The sequence below is a fragment of the Topomyia yanbarensis genome, chromosome 1 (assembly GCF_030247195.1).
Source record: "Topomyia yanbarensis strain Yona2022 chromosome 1, ASM3024719v1, whole genome shotgun sequence".
In the NCBI taxonomy this organism is placed as follows: Eukaryota; Metazoa; Arthropoda; class Insecta; order Diptera; family Culicidae; genus Topomyia; species Topomyia yanbarensis.
The window spans coordinates 120,386,625-120,411,393 of NC_080670.1; the positions used below are offsets into that span (position 1 = coordinate 120,386,625).

At 42.1% G+C, this 24,769-nt stretch overlaps 3 long non-coding RNA genes across 3 annotated transcripts; 1 reads left to right on the forward strand and 2 right to left on the reverse strand.

The window, feature by feature from the left end:
- Nucleotides 1-5,790: 5,790 nt before the first annotated feature.
- Nucleotides 5,791-6,584, reverse strand: LOC131676353 (uncharacterized). Its single transcript, XR_009303150.1, has 3 exons — nt 6,077-6,584; nt 5,943-6,009; nt 5,791-5,885 (listed from the first exon to the last, which is right to left on the reverse strand). It is a non-coding gene; the product is annotated as an uncharacterized LOC131676353 (long non-coding RNA).
- A 2,463-nt stretch (nt 6,585-9,047) lies between these two features.
- LOC131676354 (uncharacterized) lies at nt 9,048-10,290 on the forward strand. The gene is made up of 3 exons (XR_009303151.1): nt 9,048-9,721; nt 9,790-10,107; nt 10,171-10,290. It is a non-coding gene; the product is annotated as an uncharacterized LOC131676354 (long non-coding RNA).
- A 13,436-nt stretch (nt 10,291-23,726) lies between these two features.
- On the reverse strand, nt 23,727-24,252 carry LOC131676355 (uncharacterized). Its single transcript, XR_009303152.1, has 3 exons — nt 24,110-24,252; nt 23,976-24,042; nt 23,727-23,918 (listed from the first exon to the last, which is right to left on the reverse strand). It is a non-coding gene; the product is annotated as an uncharacterized LOC131676355 (long non-coding RNA).
- Between the last annotated feature and the right edge of the window lie 517 nt (nt 24,253-24,769).

Genomic DNA, 24,769 nt, shown 5'->3' on the forward strand with positions numbered 1-24,769 from the left:
TCTGCACCAACGTTGAGACTTTCAATCGCGTTGCAGTAGAGATGGCTAAAGTGAACAGCAGAACAAAGTTCTAAGCGAGGAATAGTCGTATGGTGAATTGGAGGTATCCTGGATTTGGCTGGGAGAAGATGAGCTATGACCATCGTGGCCAACCGTCGTGGCCAACACTCCTAATGTAGATGCATGCTCCGTAAGCACGCTCGCTGGCATCGTAAAACCCATGGAGCGGAATGTTGTTTGCTGAGCCCGGTGTCTTCACCAGATGTGGAATAGAGAAAGATGCGGATCGATAATTCTGCCATTCTTCCCCTAAACGATCAATGAGAGGTTCTTTCCACGAATGTTTCTCCTTCCAGAACATTTGCATAAAAATCTTGGCCTTGATAATGATTGGCCCCAAGATTCCCAATGGGTCAAACATTTTGGTAATTTCTGATGCCACTACTAGCTTCGTAATGGGATGATCGATAGAAAAATCCGGAACTTTGAACCGAAACGTATCTGATTCGGGATGCCACAGTAGGCCAAGAGTATTTGTGGAATTTTCAGCTGCACCGTCAATCTCAAGAAGTGATCTGCTCTTTTAGTTCGTCAGGAACGTTGGTAAGTGCTTCGGAAGAATTCGAAGACTATCTTCTCCACTCAAACCCTGCGGTGCCGAGAATATTCTGGGCTTCACATTGAAGACTGGCGGCTTCGTCTACGCTGCTCTCACCACTCAAAAAGTCATCTACATAGAAGTCCTTTCCGATTTTTGCTGGTACATCATCTTCTTTTTTCTGAATAATCGAACTGCACCTGTTGAAGGCTGTTGCCAAATAAGGAGTGTTGGCGGTGCCATATGTTACCGTAGTGAACTCATACGGTCTTATCTCCGAATTCGTGGAATGCTGCCAGAAAATTCGCTGCAAGGTAGTATCATGAGGGTGTATCGAAATTTGGCGATTCATCTTGGTGATGGATATCACCAAAGCAATTTCTCGGATTCGAATTCGAACCACAATAGAGCAGAGAGTTTCTTGTACGGTTGGTCCAACCATAAAGCAATCATACAGAGAGATTCCCGTAGAAGACCTTCTAGACTCATCGAAAACCACTTCACACTCGTAGAATCGATGCGGTTGACTGCAAACAGCACAGCGAGAGGTGGTTGTGTGAGGGACTGTCGCTGTATGTGCGACAGATAAACGAGACATTTCCTTTGAGTTAGTGTGGAATCCTGTTACTTCATTGCTGCCAAATACGAGCTTGCTCGTGCAAAAATGGATTATTTCTTCGTACGTCGGAATTTTATCTTTTATTTCACCTGTTGACTTCTCCCATTCCCGTAAGGTATGCTTGTCTAGGCGAGCATACACCATGTGCTCCAACAAAGAACTCCACGAGTCGGTCGACTCCCCCAATGTCGTTAATATTTTCACGGGGCGTTCGAACTGGTCAACAAGGCTCAATATAGCATCAGAAGATTCTTTTTGAACAGATTCAATGGCATATAGAGTGGTTCAATGGCATATATAGTGGGGTCGTCGGTTCCGACAGCATGAAGTAACAAGTTACTTTACGCTTGTCCGGACATGCCGTAGACTCAGGTGATTCGCATTTCTAATGCCAAAAGATCTTGACTCCTACGGTAGCAGACAAAAAGTTAAGTCGCCGGTGAGCTCTAAGCTTGCATATATGATCCTTCCACGCTTTTCTAAACTTTCTTCCTTCAACTCCTTGCTCTCCCATGAGTACTATAGCTCTTAATATTGAAAAATATACTTCACCTTCCAGTCCCTTGCTAATTAAATGCCGTAACAACTGTTGACAAATTGACTCAATAGGTCGTTAACAAAAATGGTTAACAAAAAAAATGGTAAAAATATAGAGTGTAAACATGATTTTTAATAAGCAAACGATAACATCGTAACGACCAACTAGTAGATCCCACGCGACCTTGTAATTATCTGTTGTGATACTGATGGTGTCTAATAGCTTCCTCACAGGCCCCTTCAGCGCGGCCATCAAGTAATGAAATTTATCAACTAACTGCAAATTGTTATTTCCGTGGATCAAAACTGTATACGCACTTCGGAAAGAAATCCTGTTATTGATATCATCATCAAAAGTACGCAAATCAATTTTAGGTAATCGTACAACTGATGATACAGGGGCAGACACCATAGCGGCAGATCTATTGTAACGACTGGCCTTTGTGATAATAGAAAATCTGGCAGCAAATAATATTTCTCCTCCATTTCATCTATTTGTTTAGTAAAGTCGACCACTGTTTGTGCACCATCACTTGTTAGCAGCTCAACATTTATTGAGGTAGAAATATAGCGTTCGAAAAGCTGATCGATTCGAGACCCTAGTAACAATTACGGTTTTATGGCACTCTTGAAGCCCTTCTTAAAACTTAGAATGCACTTGTACTGTGCTATAAAACTAAAAATGCTACTTGGGGATACACGCGAATCAATTTTATCACAATCATGCGCAGCATCGAAACCATTTATGAACTTTTCTATCGCCAAGATTGAATTCATGGTGACGCTTACCATCTTTGATTGTTCCCTCAGTTTTGCCATTTCACAATTCAGGAATCCAAAGGACCCTCCACAACTATCAAATTTGATGGAAACTACTCCTACTCTCAATGAATTCACAAAACTGCCAACTGTAGAATGCCCAGTGTACTCACCGTAGCCACAACTACTTCAGTCTCTTACAACCACTTATCTGCTCAAGCATTCCGCCAAGCCCCTTTAGCGATGCAGGTTTTCACGTAAAGGCCCAGACAATGACGAGAATCTCATAAGCAGGTTTGAACGACAAACCCGGCGAAACGCCAGGAAGAATGCTTACAACTCACTTGCGGATTTTTCAATCTACCCGTGAATAACAGGAGCAGTTCAATTTTCACTACAACTGTGCGTTTTTTGCGAACTTTTTTATTTATGTCTGGACTAATTTGTGCATATAATGCCCGACACGTTGCGTAATTTTGACCGCTCACAATTTCATTTTCTCGTGACACGCGGTTTCAAACTTCACCCAGAACCAGACCAACCTTTATCAGGAAATATTCTGCCAATCGCGTTTGGCTGCTTGGCTGGTTCGTAATTCACGCTCGGTTGAGCGGTGGTGATAATTTGGATCGCCTGATCGACCCCGATTTGATGTCCGGCTCGAAGAACCAGAAAAATGTTCGCACCAGGACACTCTTTTCGACAGCTGGGGGATGCACAAACCAAAGATCAATGCTCTCGGGTGTGGACTGTATGGAAAACTGTTCCAATTTAATTATTTTCTGAAGGAATTTCAAATTTGATTCCTTGTAGTGGAAAATTTTATTTAATTCTGTGCTGTGCTGTGCTAAACGGTTTCATAAGAACTGATAAATTTATTGCGAGTGTGATGTGGTTTATAGTTTGATGCTACCTAACTTGATACATTCGCTGGATATTGTTTTGACATCTGGAGACGGGATAGCTTCTGATGTCTATTTAGCGGACGCAGCAACCCAATTAACAAAAATAATAAAAACAATAGAAATAGGGAAAATAATAACGGAGCAAGTGTGGTGAATTCGTTCGCAAAGTCGCAGATCCAACAAAACGACCAAGTGCAACAGTAAATGCAACTGTAACTGCCGCAGCAACTAATGCAGCGCTGGATGCCCGCACTGGAAACAAGCGGTGATAAACCACTAGGACGCACAGTGTCGCCTAGCCGGACAAAATCTTTTATTTTGGGTTTTCATGATTTAATATTTTTATCTGTTTGTAAACAGGTTGAATAGAGTCTTCCCAAAATATTAAGTGTTGAGGACGAAAGATAGATTTTTACAGAGCTTCAAAGGTGAAATAGATGAACAATTTTGAAAAAAAAAACTGTATTGAAACCTGTGTTATTCAAATGGACATATCTTTTTAGCTAGGATTCCGATTAGGATCGAACTGGTTCCATTTGAAAGGTTATTTACTGGACTTATGCTCGCCATTCGATTTAGTCTTTACAAGCCTTTATTCTCGCTCAAACATGAAGAATGATGAATCGTGCATTAAATTAAGATTATGATGTTCAAAGTGGCTATACTTTTTTTGAAACAGTTCGGAAGATCGCTTGTAGTTAATGATATTTGAAAATTAGTGTACTTTCCGAACATGAATGTCTTCTTTTGCCCCTTCTGCCCCGAAGTATGAAAAATGATGATTTTTCATATTGTCTAAAGGAGACGCATGGCAGTGTTTGGTTACCCAGGGTAAGTTATATAATTTATAAATGTTCCCAGCATTATCAACAATTGAAATAATGTGTATTCTACTAAAAATTCACTATATCAAGTTTTTTGAATATGAATTTTCATATATAGTGCACATTATATTCGTAAATGTTAAATTTTCAAATCACGCTAAGCGCCAAAATTTTTGGGCAAAAAAAATAAAAAATTGACATCAAATATGAATTCAGCGCTACAAAATTACCCCAATGTGAAATTTTCATCAAATTCGGGCCACTTTTGACCAACGGAATCCTTCGGCAACACGGTGGCCGAGAACTGTCGAGAGGAAATGGAATACTAGTAAAGACTTCGACAAGCAACTTTTTGTTGACGATTTTCTCATGGAGAGCAGTGTTTAGAACATGGGTGCAGACAAGCTGACCGAAACGTTAGCGCATGTGATACAACAATGTCTAGTAAACTGGAGCTAATGAGCAGACAGCGTTCAGCATACTCTTCCTCCAGCACTCTCCGGGCTGCCTGTCGCGTTCAACGTGCCAGAACCCAAACAAATAGAGAGGAACTGTAGCGCGCTCCAAACGTACCTACCTAACTGTCTGCTATAGCGCTTACCCCGGATCTCAGAACAAGTGATTTAAGCGCCACCTCTTACGAGGACCACTTGTCATGTTCTAGGTTGCCCGACCAGAAACCCAACCCCAGGGCGGGTTAGTTTACTAAAATTTGGGGGAAAACGAAACGGCAGACGCAAAAGCCGAAGGGTACTCCGCCTCGCAGGACGATACCAACCAATAACCAAAGAGTTCGCAACTAATTTACCGAAAATTTACACCAACTCGTGGTTCTCATCACTGGCAGAATCCCTAATAAACTACCAAATAACAAGCCAGCTTCAGAAACCAGAGTGGGGACTGTTTTCCCGAGCAGTCCTACCCAGAGTACAAACGAAAAACTACCAGAAACGAACGCGAAACATGAGACCCTTTAATTCGACAAACCTACAAAAAATATCACTTCAAACACTAAAACATCTTGTAGGAAACGCAAACTAACTTTCAACATTTATTTTACAAACTAACATCCTACTCTTAATTTACTTATTCTACATTTCTAATGCCGGTTCAGGGCCCTAACAAGTGTGGGTGGGAAACTGTGTAAACACGCTATAATATTCTCGAGCTTTTGCCACCCTGCGCAGGGAATTTAGGCGTTTACTCACTCTACTTATTCGCTGACCATCTCCCACTGCTTTCGATGCGTACTCACACCATCAACGGCGACGACTGCTGGTGACCCGCTGCTTGTACCAAATTCGACGATGACGATTCAACAACGGAACGGCTGTTTTGCGCTTTCTAGCGCCAAGGCTGTTGTTGAGGTCCTAGCACAGGTTTAAGTTAACTGCTGGTAGTGTCCGACCTCCGGACAGCGTACCAGCATCAAAATACGGATGTTAGGGATCCGGTTGACGGCGTTTAGTAATGCCGCATTACGCACGTGGCGGCGCTTCTTTGTCCGAGTTTTTGCTGCAACTGACGCAATTCCTCGATTGGAAACTTCCAGAGTGTGGTGGCAGGAGGTGGGATGATCTTTGCTGGCGGTGCGGTGGTAGCTTCGCCAGGCGCAAAATCTGGAATTAAAAGCCGTCGCACGGCTAGCCGACGGTTCGAGCTTATTGTTTTCAACACCCAATGATTTAGCCTTTTTTTACCTCTCTGTTTCCTCGCACTTGCCCGCAAAGTCTCCACACATTCACTGATCTCCTAATTGCGCTAACCCTATGAGAATGAAGCAGTACTTTTACAACTTTGAAGAATTAGTTGAATCTCATGTACAGAGACAAACCTCAAACGAAATCACGACACTACCAAGCACACTCTAACTTCTTCCACTGAGTAACTTGAAATGGTTGAACAGGGAGACTGTGAATCCTCAGATTAACGAGTTTTGGGTTTTTGAAACCGGAAATTACATTACGAACTCATTTGGTACCGATCGGGATCGAACCACATCTCGTTTCCCCTTTGGTATTTTGCATCTAACCATTTCATCCACCCAAATTTTAGTGATCTTCGGGTCCAACAGTTGGGGAAACAAGAACATGACAAATAAGTCGGCACCTCGTATCGCCTGTAAGTTCAACGTCCGCGCTATAGCAAAGAGAAAACGACATGGAGAGAAACGTCGTTTGGCTTGCACGCAAGCAGAACATTTGTTCTAGCCGCCCGGTATTCATTCTTCATCATAGGAGATGGAAGAAGTGAACAACCTATCTTTACAGCAGGGCACGGGAGTTACGGAATAGGAAGCTATTTTAAAATCTGATACACGTGATCGCTACATAACACCCCAGCTTATTTTACGAAAATTTGGTTGAAGGAGTAAAACCAAATTTTCGTAACGGTAAACTGTACAGAAGAACAAGAAAAAAAAAATTGAAGACTTACATATTACAAGCAATCACCTTATAGCAACTTAAGATTACTATATACAAATATTTACAAAATATTCGGTTCCGGTGGTACGAATTTACTGAATGAGTTTGATATTCCATTCGTTTCCCTGTTCAAACATCAAACACTCAATCACATAGACATTCCCATAATAGCATTGCATGTAAAATTTCTCAATTCTAGATCAAGCTTATCCCCATACAACACAAACACTAAATCTCAATAACACACACAGGTTCATTCAACTTCGGGACTACTCCAATCTAATGGAAAGGTATCCCTACATTGAAATCACCGCACTGTTTCGCCTTTTGAGAGAACCCCAATATACTTATTGGTCAACACTCTCAATTGGACAAAACGCAAGTAATTCATAATGAATCGATTACCAACAAGAACAGGCTCATTAGACTTCAGGACTACTCCAATTCAATGGAAAGGTATCCTTCCATCTAATTTACCGCACAGTTTTGTCTTCCGAGAAAACCCCAATATATCTCTTGGTCACAAATCTCCGAAAGACAAAACGCATTAACCCCATATCCGTACCCCTAGCAGTAACTCTAACGCCGAAATGCATCGGCCAGTGAGAAATCTGCCATAATATTTCCCAAAAACTTAATCAATTATTTCAGCTGCGTATGCAACGCCGGAACTTGTCCGACCATATGAATACACACACGCACACTGAAATAACATAAACATTACCCTACTCCCACTTTACATTATGTTTCTCACGCCGAAATATTTCGGCCACACAAAACATAACGAAAGTGTAGGTAAAAAGTTGGCAACCCTATAAAAGCTCCCAAAAATTTCGCTCATAGCACGCACACAATGAACCACCAACACAGTCACGATGAGAAACGTCAAAACAAAAAAGTAAATAGTGGAACGAGATGGTGCAGTTTAGATTTCGTGTTCGTGTTTTTTATAGGTAAATTAACAAATTATTGGGCACTGCCACCCAACAAACGGTGGACGACGGAAAATGGTAAGCTAACATAAAGCTTATTTATATTTTCTAGGTAGCTGCTCTCGAGGATGGACGGGTGTCGACGATGTACCCACCCACAGGAATACTACGATGCAACTGGTTTTGAAGAAACCAGCGGAAATCAAGAAGGGAAGTTGGATTCCGGTTGAAGGTGAGTGTTTTGAACAGATTCTAATGTTGGAATGTTTTTGTTTAGGAGCAACCGGACTGGCCCCGGACCAGTTGTGAATGAAGGAGGTGACGTTATACGGTGTCATACACCCCAAAATGTTCCTCAATAACATAAAGAAACAAATAAAAACATGAAAATAATAAAGCACAAATAAATAAATAAATATCTAAATAAATAACACATAAATACTATTTAGGAAATCAATAAATATTACCTACATGCATAAATAAATAAATAATTTAACATTTAATAAACAAAAAAATGTAAATAAATAAATAAGATTACCATGCATCAATAAATAACTAACTATATACAAAAAAAACAACTAACCCTTGTAGTTGTAAGTAGCAGGCAATTTCTTTAATAAATGTTAGGGTTAGGTATTAACATAACTTTAAGACTCGATGTAGTTGCAAAAAAACTAACATCATTTCATCCGAAAGGGAAAATTTTTCAAAAAAATATATTTTGGGGGAGGGTGGGTGATTGTGATCATCACAACACCCTATTCGTCTTCTTCTATCGTTCTGGTCCTGAGGAAAGGTCCACGACTTCTCTCTCGACAGGTACGCCCACCTGTTCGAATGAAGTTTCCCTCAGGGAATTCTTTGAAAATTAAGAAACTTTCCTCCTTAGTAATTGCTATGGCCAGCTCGATTGACTTTGGTTTGCTCTTCATCGACCTTGCAGGTGAAGGACATCCGAGTCTTATTGTGCGGTCATCGTCCAAGAATCCCCGATCTTGGACTCGCGCTAGGTTTCGCATTACTGGTACTCCTCTTCAACGCCACATTGGCTCGGAGTTTCTGGTTATGGAGATCATTGTTCTAGCTTGCGCCATGAACTCTCTCTGACTTCTGGTCGAGGGGGTGGCTATACATGCACTAGCAACTACTACGGGAGAAACGCTTCTTATTTCCCGAATTCAAATTAACTTTCCAACCAGATTTGTAAGGTCTCAAAGAGCCCTCAGTAAATGCAAGTTATTGTGGGGGCGGCAGCTGTTCCAAGAACAGTGCGGAGCCTTACAAACGGTTGAACAGTATTTTCCGCTACCAGAGCTTTAGCATCATGGTGCAATTGTCTCTACTCAACAAATGAGAGATACATAGCTCGAATTTGTTTCTTTTAATTGGGAGAGAGAGAGGTATTTGGTGGGGCGAGCTTTTTCAGAAATTTACAATGGAATATCCCCATTCGCCTCCCACCTAAATCCTCGAGGTCGTAGCAATGCGCTCCCACTACCCTTCTAACTATTGCAGGCACGTATTTTGGTGCTAGCTTAGCGCAAAAACCTTTCCCCTTGTCCGATTGCTCCGTGTTCTTCTTAAGGACCCGCTCTCCCACAGAGTAGGTGGCGCAATAGGCATTCGACCGAAGGTTGTAGTAGGACGAATGCTTCTCATAGGCGGTCTGGAGGTTTTTCCGGACGTCTGCTAACAGCTTCTTTTGTTCCTCATTTCCCAGCAGTCCGTCGTTACTGGTGGGAGAATCTCTAAGCTGGCGATATTCCCGACCATCGGAAATCCGGTTCCTTCCAAACATGACAAACGGCCCTATTCTGCGCGGCGAGTGAGGTGAGACGCCAAAACTCACTTCACTGTCACATGACTTTTGTCACCCTATTCTACGAGTCGAGTCGGGTGACGTGAGAGGTTCATTTCAGGGTGAGTGACAAAATGAACCACAAGTGACTTGGTATTCATTTTGCGAAATGTCAAATCCAATGTTAGCAGTGTTTTGTTTTTTTTACGCTCGCCGAGCAATTAATATTTTAAAAACATTAAAGAGAAGTTCAATTGTATTCAATTATAAATTGTGCCATAAACTAAATATAAAACTAGTGTTTAACTGTTTCGAATAGTTAGGTATGTTTTAATCTGCTATAGCCTCAACTTGCACACAGCGTTTAAAAAAAACCTTTCAATTCTTTCAGAGGCTTGCCTGTTTGTCCATGGTAGGCCAAGGATTATGTGGTACAGGCGGTATCTCCTTGGAAATTCTACCATTCACAGCGGCCTCGGAGTGGATAAGTGCAACGAAAATTTTAACAAAAATTCGCGCTACCGCATAGTGGTTTTTCTACGTAAATACGTAATATCATACACTTGTAGGTATTTGGTGTTGATCGTCATTTTATCACCGCTGCGGGGATCACTAGGATTATGTGCTCGATTTGTAAAATATACGTTTATCAGATCATTAGAGTGATCAGTCGGTGCTACGACTGTTTAGTGCAGCATACTGCACATTGGTAATGTTCATCACAGAATCAATAGTGTTTGTCAGAATTATCAGCTACTTTGCTTTGTTGCAGGTGAGATGCGGGAATTGGTCAAATGATAACTATCGTGTTTTGTGAAATTTAATATTTCGTGAGATGTCTCATTTTAATTTAAACTACGCAGCTCGAGCAATAAAAATCTTTAAAAATGGTTTTATGGTAAAATTTTATGGTTTAGTTTTTTGTTGGATATCTGTTTGCAATTTATTTGGTGGAAGGAGATGGTTGATCTTTCTACGTAATTGATGGTCTGATTTTATTAGATAGCAGAAAGTTACTACCAGTTGCAGACTTTTTTATATTTAGTTGTGATTAATTCCAACTATCTTATGATATGTTTTACTTAATAAATTACAATTAACATTTAATTAATAAATTACAATTTACATTTCCTGCGTCAGCTTTTGTCTTGCTCATAAAAGAAAGGCCCAACATATTTTAGATTTCAGTCGAATCAGTTTATCTAATTGAGCAAATTGATGTACGTGTATGTACGAAATATATCTCAAAGATAGAAGAATCGAATTGCCCAACTTGTGTATAGAATAAATGAAATATAATAAGTACTGCAAAACTAGATTTTTGCCCGTTGTCAGGAAGGAAGGTAGGTATGTATGCACCTGCACAGTTCGACAAGATGGATGTGTATGTCGAATTGAGCACTATATCCCAAGTAGCAATTTTTGCTTCAGTAACTATTTCATAACCAGTTGGTAACAAAAAATAGGTGCTGTTGCAACTGACATCTAACTTCCTGTGCGACCCAAAAAGCGCAGTTTTAGGCCGATTTTCAACATAAATATGATTGAGCAAAACTGTAAAAACTAGTTCCCGTTTCGTTGCAATAACGATTCGAGAATAGCTAAATGAAATCATATTGTTGTCAATATGTTGAATGTAGATCGCAATATGAGAACGACAAACGTTATTAGTTTTTTTTGTTGGTGCTAAATAAATTTATTTTTATATGTGCTGCTAGGAGTTTTATGAACTGAGTCGTTGGGAATTCCGGGAAATTATACGAACTTCAGGAAAATTATGCAAAACCCAAGCAAACCCCATCAACTTCAGGCAATTTCTATAAACTTGAAAAAGTTACAGGTTGAGTCTACCAAATATAGGGTTGTCCTACAAGACAAGCTTCAGCAATGCTCTACAAACACAGAAAACTTGAGAAATACTATAGGTATACCCTACGGAATTTAGAGAAGTTCCGTGATTACTTATTATTCGTCTGTCACTGATTTTAACTACATTTCGTATGGTCTCCCACATTCTATGGCATTACCAATTCTCTTGGGATTTCCCAATAAAATCACTTGATACGTTTTGCCTTTCTCATATAAAGAAAGATTATGCATTCACTCCTAAAATCGGCTTTCCAGCCGAGTGCCATATACAGTTCGATTCAGTTCGTCGAGATCGCAAAATGTCTGTGTGTGTCAAATAATGTCACTCATTTTTCTCAGAGATTGCAGCATCGATTTGCACAAACTTAGTTTAAAATTAACGGTACAATGCTCTAATAAGCATAGTTAATCAGATTTCCGGTTCCAGAGTAACGGATTGAAGAGTAAGGTGATACATCAAATGCTCATATAAACTGTTAACAACATGATGTCTAAATGATGTAATAAATATTTGAATGGGTTCACCATTACTTAGATTAGCGAATGTAGATCACTAATGACCAACCAAAGTAGCTTTGACCAGTTTGGCCGCGTATGACAGTTCTTGAGGCCCCCAGGGAACTCTCCAAGTTCCTAAGCTAATGTCTTTTTTTCCATTTATGGGCAGCTTGGGCTGAGGGCGGTGGCTAGCGGGTTTCATACATCCTAGACCTGACGGACAAAGCTATGGTGCCTTGAACACAGGCAACGCAGATCCAAGATCATCATTGAAATGATAAGTTCTACGTTTGAGACCCCGGTTGCTAGACGAACACCTGTAATTATTGCTTGTTACCTTGTATGCATGAATCTGATAGTGAGTCCTGTGGTGGTGTGTACGTGGAAGGTGTGAGTTTTAGCGTTCGAGTCCAGGGGTGCATATCTGTATGGGTTGGCGTGGGCGTTTACTAATTGTGTAATAGTGTGATAGCGAATGGCTCGAGCATTTGAATTCTAGCGTGTCTCTAACTTTGCGTGCATAAATTCGATTTTAGATTCGTGTGGCCATTCGCACATTCGCGTGTATGTTTGAACGATCGCGCGCGTACTGTGAATTTGATAATTAATTTTAAGTGTATGGTAGAGGAACGTGATTGATTCTTGATTGGTCCTACTGAAGGTATGAGTCTAGGCTGATCGAGAGTAGAGAATTCCGACCGTAGCAGATCCATGATGTAAATCTGCGGTTGTAAAGTTACAGGTGCTGAAAAGTTCTCTTAAGTAAGGGGGTGTTTTAATGTTGGCGAAATTGCGAGCGTAGGTGTGTGAGGATGATTGAAATTGTAATGTAAGTTCGCGTTTGTGACCAGGTTTGTGTTATCACGAAAACTTGGGGCGTTTTTGCGTTTTGGATGAGATTGTGAATGTGTATGGGAGAATATGCAATTGATTGTGTTAGTGTGTATTAGTATGAACCTAACTTCAGATGTAGTAATAAAAGGAAAAATAACATGCCGAATGTTTCTTTTTTTTCGTGCATTGAAGAATGCCTAAAACTCTGTTCTAGACCCCGTCGAGTCCAGTCTGTCCGTCTCGTCCTGTCGTGTCTGGGGCTTCCAGGTTACATGCATTCATCAGACAAGACTAGCTTATGTCAGATTACTTGTGAACTGGTTTTGTAGAATCGAGGCTATCATCAAAATGATAGATCCTACGAGTGAATGCACTTGGCCCAGTCAGCTGTCAAGCATTTGTGTGTGTGTGTGTCACGGCACATCTCTGTCACATAATGTGGGGAATATAGCTTATACATATGAGTCAATACCGGCTTTATATGGCTGCTCGGTTTTTGACTCATATGTATAAGCTATATTCCCCACAATCTCTTCGACGATATTGTCCACTGCCATACCAGGTATACCCCTACGAGCTTCTTCGAAGATAGGGCATTCGAAGACCACGTGTTCCGGTGTCTCCTGCACAGTCGCACACTCCGGGCAAAGGGGTGACGAAGCATGTCCAAACCGATGGAAGTACTTCCGGAAGCATCCGTGCCCGGACAAAAACTGCGGCAAATGGAAGTTCACCTCTCCATGCTGTGTGTGTATGTTTAGGTGTGTATGGGATATGTGTGGTGCCTGTAAATAATATGTTAATACGAATAATATGTGATATGTTAAAATAAGAAATGTGTAATATGTATACTACTTGCAGTTCGTTGGTCGTTCCTACTTATCTGATTCCATCGAGTATGAGGATACATCTCCATTGTTCTAAAACCTGGCGACGTCTGATGACAGAGAAGAGTCATTGTTGGCAACAATGTTGCGCTTCTTGGTTGTATGAGCTCGAAAAGGTCATCGGAAGAATACGACGCATGAGACCGAAAAATAAAATAAAATACAGAGAAGAGTTAGTATTGTTATTGAGTATTAATAATATGCCGAATTACAAGAAAAAATATGAAAAGAGATCACCTAGAAGCTTGAATAGTGGAAAAACAAATTAATAGAAGTGAAACAAAAACAGACTAATGAAATAGAGGAAAAGAACGGGAGGGACGTATTTAAAGTTGCTTATATTTGAGAACATAGCCACCTTATTTGACGGTTTGGTTCGCGCGGATGATGGTTCTTCAAGATTACTAGGCAGATTTTGAACATTTGAATTGATATGGTTCCAAAATTTGTATAGTTTACTTAGGGCCGATTTCTTCACCCTCGCTTAGCGCTTAACTTTAAAACCAGGTTCACCAGTACGTTTAAACCTGGTTTAAGCGCTAAGCGAGGGTGAAGAAATCGGTTCTTGAAGTTTAAATTTAATACATTGTACAATTGAATGATGTTTTCTTTAGATTTAGGTTTAAGTTGGTGTGATTCCAATACATTGGCTAATTCACTTATGTTTTAAAACATTGTGCAAATTGAATGATATTTGATTCAGATTATATGTAATGAACCATCACACATACACTAAACAGAATGACATGGTAATGCTGACTACAGAGTCATGGTTGAAAAAAACATTTTCAATAAATAGTAAAATTTATCATAAATTATTTCAAAATTATCACAAACTGCTTGAATCTACAATGTGGTTTGAATAAACGTTTATGGTAGGTTTTACTATTTTGCATATTCGATTTGAACAGGATTACATTGTTGAAAAGACTTCGAAAATAGTTAATGTTAATATGCTTTTGAGCTTGAGCTTTGGATCGCTATCAATTTACAAATTTTTGGTAATTATTAAGGGGTTTACTAGTTATTTATATCCAAAAACAGTTTATCTTTGGAAGTACTATAAACATTCTAATATAATAATAATATTAATATTCTCTGGTTATGCATGTTCATTATAAATGTCCGCCATTTTGTGCAATAATTTTGCTCTGTGGTTTTTTTCATTTTGTTTCTGTGCACAGTTTCATTTGAAATTAAAACGAACTAGGAAAGGAAATACAAGTTAAAGACTTCCTTTCTGATCTGCAATTATTTATCGGTAAGTGGAACAATAATATATTATGACCAAAGTATCATTTTAAAATACAATTCCGATTTTCTTATTATTCATTTTTTCATCCTCTAGGAGCCAATGAAAATCTTAAGCTTTCAGAACTGCGATTTTTGATATTTGGAATCTAGAACCAGCGAAGTACACAATTCTCATCGGTAATATTTGTTTCTTAATTACGCTGTATTTTACTGATTTTGATTTCAGGTCATGGTATTAGGGTTCTGAATCTGAATCTATATTATCTAACTCATGACATTTTTTTTCGGTGACCAAGAACTAGGAGCGAAATTAGGTTATAATAGTCCCCCTATCCAGAAAACAAACATTGCATTTTTCAAGCAGATGTTGTAAGTAACTATTAAATAAATATCGAAATCTAGAAAAAGCAATTTTTGATTTATTCAAATGAAATTCTCATTATATTCCAATTACTATATAATGGTAAGCACCACTAGTGATTTTAATTAGCTAGCAATTTTTAATACAACCATGTGTATGGTAATTCTGACCATTGGATGTTGATGTAGGCATAATAAAAAGTACTAAAAATATAACCACAAAATAGTAAGAAATGCCATGTCTTTATACCAGAAAGACATGGTACAAATGATAGGAATCATATTCAAGTCAAGCATGATATACCAAAATTCACTGGTACACCCTTTTTAATTTGAACTCCTAATCTAGTAGTTAATACCATGGTCTTCGTTTCAGTGTAGGATACTGCATTGGTCTGGATCTAGTTGAATTGATAGCAAAAATAATTCAATCTACCAGTCGTCAGGTTATCCCTTTGCTTCTATCCACAACCTGAAGTACGTGCCGTGTTGCTATTAGATTCTAGAGACCACCAGAATCCAAGGTCTCCAAGCTACAAATCTCTAAGCATAAAGAATTTTAGTCTGGAGTCCGCCGCCAAGCCCACGACACTCTCCAAGTTCCTAAGCTAATGTCACACCTTTTTTATTCGAACTCTTAACCAATTTTTACAAATCTAATTTCAAATGAAAGACTGCTATTGAATTAGTACAGTTCTGACTTTTGGTTCCGAAATTACGATTTGGTTATTGCGGTCACATAAACATTTCTCATATAAACTGGTACAATCGTAATATCTCCTAGGTTAAACATCCATTGAAATGAGCATCAAAATTCTACGATTCGCAGGCCTAGATCACTAATGGCGAAACATTATTGTTAGAATATATTGTGCTCTACCGATAATTCCGGAAGTCCCGGGCTTCGGGCATATTCCAGACCTAAAGCCAAAGGTATAATATGCAGTTGGGTGTTGCCCCCACTCACCCCTTCCCCATCACTCTCTCACCCCCCTAGAACACTAGTTAGAGTGTGGCCATGAGGAAGAAGAAGACACATGACGTATCCAAACGAACATGAAATTTGACATATACATAACATAGGGGTTTCGCATATTTTTTTAAAAATATCTCATTATGAACATAACAATTAGTATGCATTACCCTAAAATTAGTTCCAAACCGATCTACAATTCGCTAGAGCTTTCACAGTAGCACCACCTAAACGTCTTAGCCTAACCAGAAATGCTTCTTCTTTTTCATGTTATAGTTATTTTCCGTCGGTCTATTTCCGCTGCGAGGTCAAATACCGACGCCAGAGAGGTGACTCCACTATCTGGACTAGATATCGACCCATCAACTCATGGACCGGCGACCAACGGATTTACTTCCCTTCCGAAGGAAAGCGTTGCCACTGATTTTTTTTCACCTCAGAGAAACCTCAAAGACCTCGGCAGGGATTGAACCCAGACCAACTGGGGCGCGGAAAAATGATTTCTTCGCTAAGGTGAATCGTTTTCCACTCTTTGGTACAGATGTGACACCTTCGCAGAACCCAAACAATATACACATGCATCGATCAAACTGATATAACACAGTCTATGCACAGTGATCCTACACACCCAGAAGTTATACATAACATACAAGCTTGGGCCCTTTTGGCCAGAATATAAATCAAATTTTCAATTTTTTTAAAAATATGTAACTGCAAATGTTTATTTCCATTTTTCACTACAAGTTACTTTACGCTTTCTATTTAAATTATTTTTCCCTTTTGCTTACATGTTTGTTTCCATGAGCTCTACCTCTTCGTATATTCGCTATAGCTGCTTCCCTCTTATCAAATTCTTCTCTTTTCCAGCTTTAATCACTGCTTTTGTTGATAACTTTTCCTAAAATAGCTATCATTTACATTTTCTTTTGATTTTATTAAATATTCCTCCGGCACGCTCTTCCGCGTAAAGCTGGTGTGTGGCGGAATGGTAAAAAACGGGGGCGATTCATTAATCCTCGCTGTAGATTCTGGAGAAGGTAGTCCGGAAGTTCCTGCTGCTATGCGCCAGTAAAAGCGCCAACAAATATTCCACCTATTTCCGGTTCGTAAGCTTCGACCTGGAATGTAATGGAAAAATATATCTTTTTATACTTAGAAAACGAAAATAATTTGCTAACCTTTTCGCCTCCATTATGCCATCTGTCCAAATATTCGCTTTCCCAGCCGATAAAGAAACAACTTCCTTTATCATTTCTTGGCCTGAAAAACAGTTTTCACTACCAGGTTTTCGTTAACACTAATAAAATTACAAAACTTCGACCGAATTTTGCGTTGGTCATAAACAAATTTAAATTTTTCTTCAGCCCGGCACTTCTGTCACCTGACTCACAGGTAGCGACTCGAAAAGTCACGGCGCATCGACTCTTGTCACTCAGTTGCGACTGCGAGAATAAGGTGAGAGTTCATCGGTGTTCATCCGAAGTGACTTCTCTCACTGCATTCGCCTGTCAGAATCGCGCGACTCAAGTGACTCGCCGCGAGTCACCTCACTCGCCGCGCAGAATAGGGCCGAAAGTATGGGGTGTGACGAGTGGCATCATGGACAGAATTTCGAACCGCGTCGGCTATCTGCTGTAGATTGTTCGTCCATTCTCGGTGATCCTTCCGAATGCAGGCACGAATGGCGGTCGTGATTACTCGATTGACCCTTTCAGAATCATTAATCTGCGGGTGATAGTTTGGCGTTCTCCAGTGGGTGACGTGATACCTGGTCAAAAGATTTTGGAAGGACTGGGAAACAAACTGCGTTCCATTGTCGGACAGGATTACTTCCGGAACGCCAAACATCAGAAACAGTGAATTCTCTACGAAGCTAACTAAAGATTCTGCTGTTGCTTGTCGAAAGGGTTGAACGATAACAAACTTGCTGAAAAGGTCCGTTACCACCAGCAAGCAGGTGCTCCTGCCCTTCCCCGATGCTGGAAGTGGACCTACATAGTCCATCGCGAGAAACTGCCAAGGATATTGGGCCATTTTTTTCTGTCCGGCCATCGGAGGGGTCGTGTTCTGGTTCGTCGCTTTGCTCATTTGACAGGTCAAGCAGCGCTGACAGAACCGTTTCACCTCGCTACTCATCAGCGGCCAATAATATCGCTCCCTTATGCTGGCCAACGTTTTCTCCGGTCCGAGGTGCGCCCTCTGGTGGGTGGTGCGTACAATATCAGCTCGTTCTGACTTTGGAGGGTAATGTTTCCATTGAAAACGGGCATCCTCTACTTTCCCATCCGCTTTCACGAGCTTAAGGACTTGGCCTCCCACCATGCGAAAGTCAGGAAACTTTGCTGGTTCTTTCCCGATTCTAGCCATAAGTTCTCGGTGATCGCCGTCCTTCACCTGCACAGAGACTGTTTCTATCGACCGCGACAGACAGTCAGCCAGGATATTGCTCCTCCCTTTCCGGTATTCCAGCTCGATGTTATACGACTGGATTTTAAGAACCCATCGCAATAGCTTCGCATTACCGGACTCCACGCCAATGGTGAAGAGCCACAGTAAGCTGCGGGCATCCGTAACTACCTTAAACCGCATCCCCTCTACGTAGTGTCGAAAGTGCTCTATGGCCAGCAACACTCCCAAACACTCCTTCTCAACGCTGGCATACTTTCGCTGGGTACTGCTTAGCTTTTTGCTAAAATAAGCTATGACCTTCTGTTCGCCGTCCTGTTGTTGGACTAGGGCTGCTCCAACCGCATTGTCAGAAGCGTCTGACTCGATGGAAAATGGCAGTGCAAAGTTGGGGTTTCCTAGTATAGGCGCAGATACCAATGCAGCCCTCAACTCTCCAAATGCTGCTTCAGCCGCTCCTGTCCATTGGAATTTGACCCTAGATTTCTTAAGCAAATCCGATATCGGCGCGACGATTCGGCTATAGTCCCGGATGAATCGTTGATAAAAGCCGGCAAGGCCTAACAGCCGACGAATGTCCTTTACATTTCGGGGCCGTGAATAGTCCAGGATCGGCGAGATCCGGCTATTATCGATCGACACGCCTTCCTCCGTAAGTAGGTATCCCAGGTAGGTCACCTGCTTTCTGCAAAAACGGCTTTTATCCAGGGAGATGGTGAGGTTCGCTTTAGATAATCGATCCGCTACAATCCGCAGTAACCGCATATGCTCTGCTAATGTCTCTGTGGCAATAACAATGTCATCCAGGTAGACGAAGACATTGGGCTCGAGATCGAACCCAATCACGCGATCCATCAACCTACACATAGTAAACGGCGCATTCGTGAGCCCAAATGGGCAGACCTTAAATCGGAATAAACCCTGGGGCGTTCTGAAGGCGGTATAATCCCGGCATTCCATTTTCAACGGAATTTGGAAATACGCATCCTTCAGATCTACAACGGAGTAGTACTTGGCCTTTCCCAGACGATGGAAAATCCCTCCCATATTCCGCATTGTATAGGAATCCTTTTTGGTTCAGGCATTGATACGTCGCGAGTCGAGACATACTCTAAGCTTTCCGTTTGCTTTCCGAACGGGAACTAGAGCGCTGGCCCACTCGCTAGTACACTCCTCGATAGCGTCCATCCGTTTATACCTCTCAAGTTCAGCCTCCATCTCGGCCTGCACAGCCGGGGAACAGCGATACAATGGCGTGCGCGTAGGTTTGGCCTCCTCACGTAAAACGATTTCGTGCTGCAACAACGTGGTCCTTCCCAGTCGATTTTCAGTTGTACATGGAAACAATCTAATTACCTCAGCTAGTTGTTTACGTTCCTCCGTTGTCAATTCGTGCTCGGTTTCGACCGTCTCGGGGGTCGCCTTGGATGCCTCTGGTAACTCCAAAGCTGGAATATCTAGAGTTTCGTCTGGTTCGATTTGCTTCAGTGCCGGAAGTGTGGCGATCGGTAATATCGACACCTGCAATGTATCCATCTCAGGGCTTGGTTGACCAGTAGATTCAGCGATATTGACTTGTTCGAAACCATTCTCCCCTAAGACCATCGGTTGAATTCCAAATCTCTTCCAAAAGTCATATCCAAGGATCAAAGCCCGCGACACTTGAGGAACTACCAACGTCGGAAGAATTTTCGTCACTCCCCGAAACCTAATTGGCAGCTGAACGTAACCTAGGCTCTCGTGTACAGTCTTGTCCGCAGTTACGATTTTCAGCGGACTCGGTTGCAAGGCTAAACCATTTCGTTCCGCAATGTCCGGAATATTGGTGACGCTAACGCTTGCCCCGGAATCTAAAAGGGCGTCGTAGTTGTTGTCGAAAATCTGCACGGTGACGTGCGGACAACTTTCTGTCTGTACTCTTACCTCACAAACCTTCTGAAAAGGATCTTCAAACGCGAAACTGGGAACATTTGTATCGGTAGGAATGTCATCGTTCCCTCTCTTGCATTCCTGATCTAGTTTCCCGGCACTCTATTAGTGTCCGTCTGACGAGGACGGGGGTGACTCTCGCACGTTGCGGTTGTCTTCCCTGGTGTTCCGCACAAGTAACAGAAGATTCGTTTCTCTTCTCTGCAATGCCTCCAGACATGTCCAGTTTTGCGACAATTCCAACAAAGCGGAGCTGGTCTATCTACTCCACTCTCCGGTATCTGGTTGGATTGTTGCGATACGGGTGGATGCCTTTTCCGATCCCTGTCATACTTCCTATCGAGGGCGTTAAGCTCTTCCGGCTCCGAATAAGAAGAATACGAATCCTCAACCTTTTCTTCGACTTCGATTCGATGAACATTCACCGGTCGAGATGGTCCGTCCCGAGCATGGCGGTACGCTGGATCATGAGCATCGATGCGGTAGGCATAGTACTCCAACTTCCGAAGGTCCCTCACGGTTCGGCAGGCCAGCTTGGACCGGTAATGGGGACGCATGTTGTCCCATATCACTTCGAACAGTCTTTCTTGGTCCAACGGCCTGGTCAACAACTTATTTAGTCGTTCGATTTCCATTTTGAAAGAAAGGAACGTCTCCTGGCGAAGTTGCTTGCGCTCGTAAATCCTCTGCCGATTTCCTTGATCTTTATTAGGGTTGCCGTACATATATCGTATTTTTTCTTCGAAGTCCTCCCAATTGAGGAACTCGTCCGAATAACATAGATACCAGTCGTAAGCTTCCCCTCTAAGGATCGTGTGGACTCTTTGCAGCAATACATCATCTGCGATTCGATCCATCGTGGCTAGTCGGCGGATTTTATGCAAAAAATCTTCCAGCGAGCGTTGACGGGCATCCCCGCTGAAGGTCAAGTGCCACTTTTCCATGCGACGATCTGCGTTCTGAATCTCCGCATCGCTGATTCGTCGGTGCCTACGCTGCCGAAATTGGCGATGAAATACATCAGGGCCCTCTTCGTCGTCGGAGCTAAGACCGGAACTACGTTCCCAGAAGTTACCCGTATTGCGAAAACCTTGACTCGGTCGGATTCTTTCTCCCTCGTACCCCCTCGGAGAATCTGGCAAATTATTTCGTCGTTGTGCTTCATCTCGCTCATAATAGCTCCTCCCGAAATGAAGTCTGGAATAATCGTTTGTTATCGTCAACGGTTGGCTGCTTCTACGTCGGTCCCCTTGATATTGATCCCTCAAGTTGTAGCCCTCGTTGCGAGACCGCTCATCGTAACGGGGTTCCTGCAGATAATCCGATCGCATGGTTATCTCTCCAGCCCTCCCTTCTCTGTGGAAATTTTGGCGGTTAACTTCCAACTGGCTCGTCGAATTCCTACGAGCATTCCCGTTCCCAGAAGAACGCCAATCGAATGTTCCGCCATTTGTGCCGTTTCCAGCCAGAATATTACTAGCTCTGGGTCGATCTGCTAGATGAGATTTTAACAGCTCTCTCTCGAGCTGGGCGATTCGGTCCAACAATACCTTGCTCTGATCACTTACCCCTCCCTCCAGTGCCTGCCCTTGGTTGGACACTGGACTGCCTATATCGTTATTCTCCTCAACCGAATCATCTATACTTTGACCTCCAACCGCCCCAGCCTCGCCTTCTTCAACCCCCTCTTTACCCAATGATTCTCTCCGAGCATCTGCTGCCAACGCCCTACTTTGTTTTTCGTCGGGCCCTTTCCGCCCACTAGACCTGTTCAAAATGCTACGTATATGGTTTGCAAGCTCCCTCCGCATTTGTTCGGATGGCAGATCGGGAGTCTGACATCTCATAACCCTGAGAAGATAATGCTTCGGACGAGAAATGACCCGTTCGTCAGGGCCATTATCCAACTTCCTACTCACAGTTTCAACCCTTCCCATAATGTAGTCGTATTCCTGATCTATAGTGTACGGGGATCACGATTCTCACGTACATCTTCGTGAAACAAATTACGAAGCAATCTATATTTGACCTCCGGGTCGCATTTCGTCTCCTCTGCCTTACCCCGAATAACTAATTCGTAGTCCACTTCCTCGTTAGTCAGGTGGTCAGCGTGGGGAAATGGGTTCGCCATATTGAATGACCGTAATAATTTATTAAAAAAAACCAATTGATGAACACGAAAACAAACCTACAACTATCACTTCACACCAGTTTTCGTACCGTAAATAGGTAGAACTACAAGAAAAAAATAATTGAAGAAATATATTACGTATAATACAACAACAAATAAACCACTAAATGGAGTTTACTATATTCAAAAGAAAGAAATACCATGAACCGAATCGAAGAATAATTACACAAAAAAAAATTAGCTTTCCTAAGATTTCCCAATAACGTGGCCCCACGTTGGGCGCCAAAATGTAGCGCGCTCCAAACGTACCTACCTAACTGTCTGCTATAGCGCTTACCCCGGATCTCAGAACAAGTGATTTAAGCGCCACCTCTTACGAGGACCACTTGTCATGTTCTAGGTTGCCCGACCAGAAACCCAACCCCAGGGCGGGTTAGTTTACTAAAATTTGGGGGAAAACGAAACGGCAGACGCAAAAGCCGAAGGGTACTCCGCCTCGCAGGACGATACCAACCAATAACCAAAGAGTTCGCAACTAATTTACCGAAAATTTACACCAACTCGTGGTTCTCATCACTGGCAGAATCCCTAATAAACTACCAAATAACAAGCCAGCTTCAGAAACCAGAGTGGAGACTGTTTTCCCGAGCAGTCCTACCCAGAGTACAAACGAAAAACTACCAGAAACGAACGCGAAACATGAGACCCTTTAATTCGACAAACCTACAAAAAATATCACTTCAAACACTAAAACATCTTGTAGGAAACGCAAACTAACTTTCAACATTTATTTTACAAACTAACATCCTACTCTTAATTTACTTATTCTACATTTCTAATGCCGGTTCAGGGCCCTAACAAGTGCGGGTGGGAAACTGTGTAAACACGCTATAATATTCTCGAGCTTTTGTCACCCTGCGCAGGGAATTTAGGCGTTTACTCACTCTACTTATTCGCTGACCATCTCCCACTGCTTTCGATGCGTACTCACACCATCAACGGCGACGACTGCTGGTGACCCGCTGCTTGTACCAAATTCGACGATGACGATTCAGCGACGGAACGGCTGGCGCTTTCTAGCGCCAAGGCTGTTGTTGAGGTCCTAGCACAGGTTTAAGTTAACTGCTGGTAGTGTCCGACCTCCGGACAGCGTACTAGCATCAAAATACGGATGTTAGGGATCCGGTTGACGGCGTTTAGTAATGCCGCATTACGCACGTGGCGGCGCTTCTTTGTCCGAGTTTTTGCTGCAACTGACGCAATTCCTCGATTGGAAACTTGAATCCAGAGTGTGGTGGCAGGAGGTGGGATGATCTTTGCTGGCGGTGCGGTGGTAGCTTCGCCAGGCGCAAAATCTGGAATTAAAAGCCGTCGCACGGCTAACCGACGGTTCGAGCTTATTGTTTTCAACACCCAATGATTTAACCTTTTTTTACCTCTCTGTTTCCTCGCACTTGCCCGCAAAGTCTCCACACATTCACTGATCTCCTAATTGCGCTAACCCTATGAGAATGAAGCAGTACTTTTACAACTTTGAAGAATTAGTTGAATCTCATGTACAGAGACAAACCTCAAACGAAATCACGACACTACCAAGCACACTCTAACTTCTTCCACTGAGTAACTTGAAATGGTTGAACAGGGAGACTGTGAATCCTCAGATTAACGAGTTTTGGGTTTTTGAAACCGGAAATTACATTACGAACTCATTTGGTACCGATCGGGATCGAACCACATCTCGTTTCCCCTTTGGTATTTTGCATCTAACCATTTCATCCGCCCAAATTTTAGTGATCTTCGGGTCCAACAGTTGGGGAAACAAGAACATGACAAATAAGTCGACACCTCGTATCGCCTGTAAGTTCAACGGCCGCGCTATAGCAAAGAGAAAACGACATGGAGAGAAACGTCGTTTGGCTTGCACGCAAGCAGAACATTTGTTCTAGCCGCCCGGTATTCATTCTTCATCATAGGAGATGGAAGAAGTGAACAACCTATCTTTACAGCAGGGCACGGGAGTTACGGAATAGGAAGCTATTTTAAAATCTGATACACGTGATCGCTACAGCACGAATTGTATTGCGCCCTACACGCAGAAACGCTCTCAAACCGGGAGGTAAAGGTAAGAAAAATCAAACTGCTACAAAGTGCGATGCCGAGAAACAGGCGCCAACACTTGGGCTTATCAAGTCTTGACGGCGACGATCAAGCGACCGTCGAAACCTGTTGG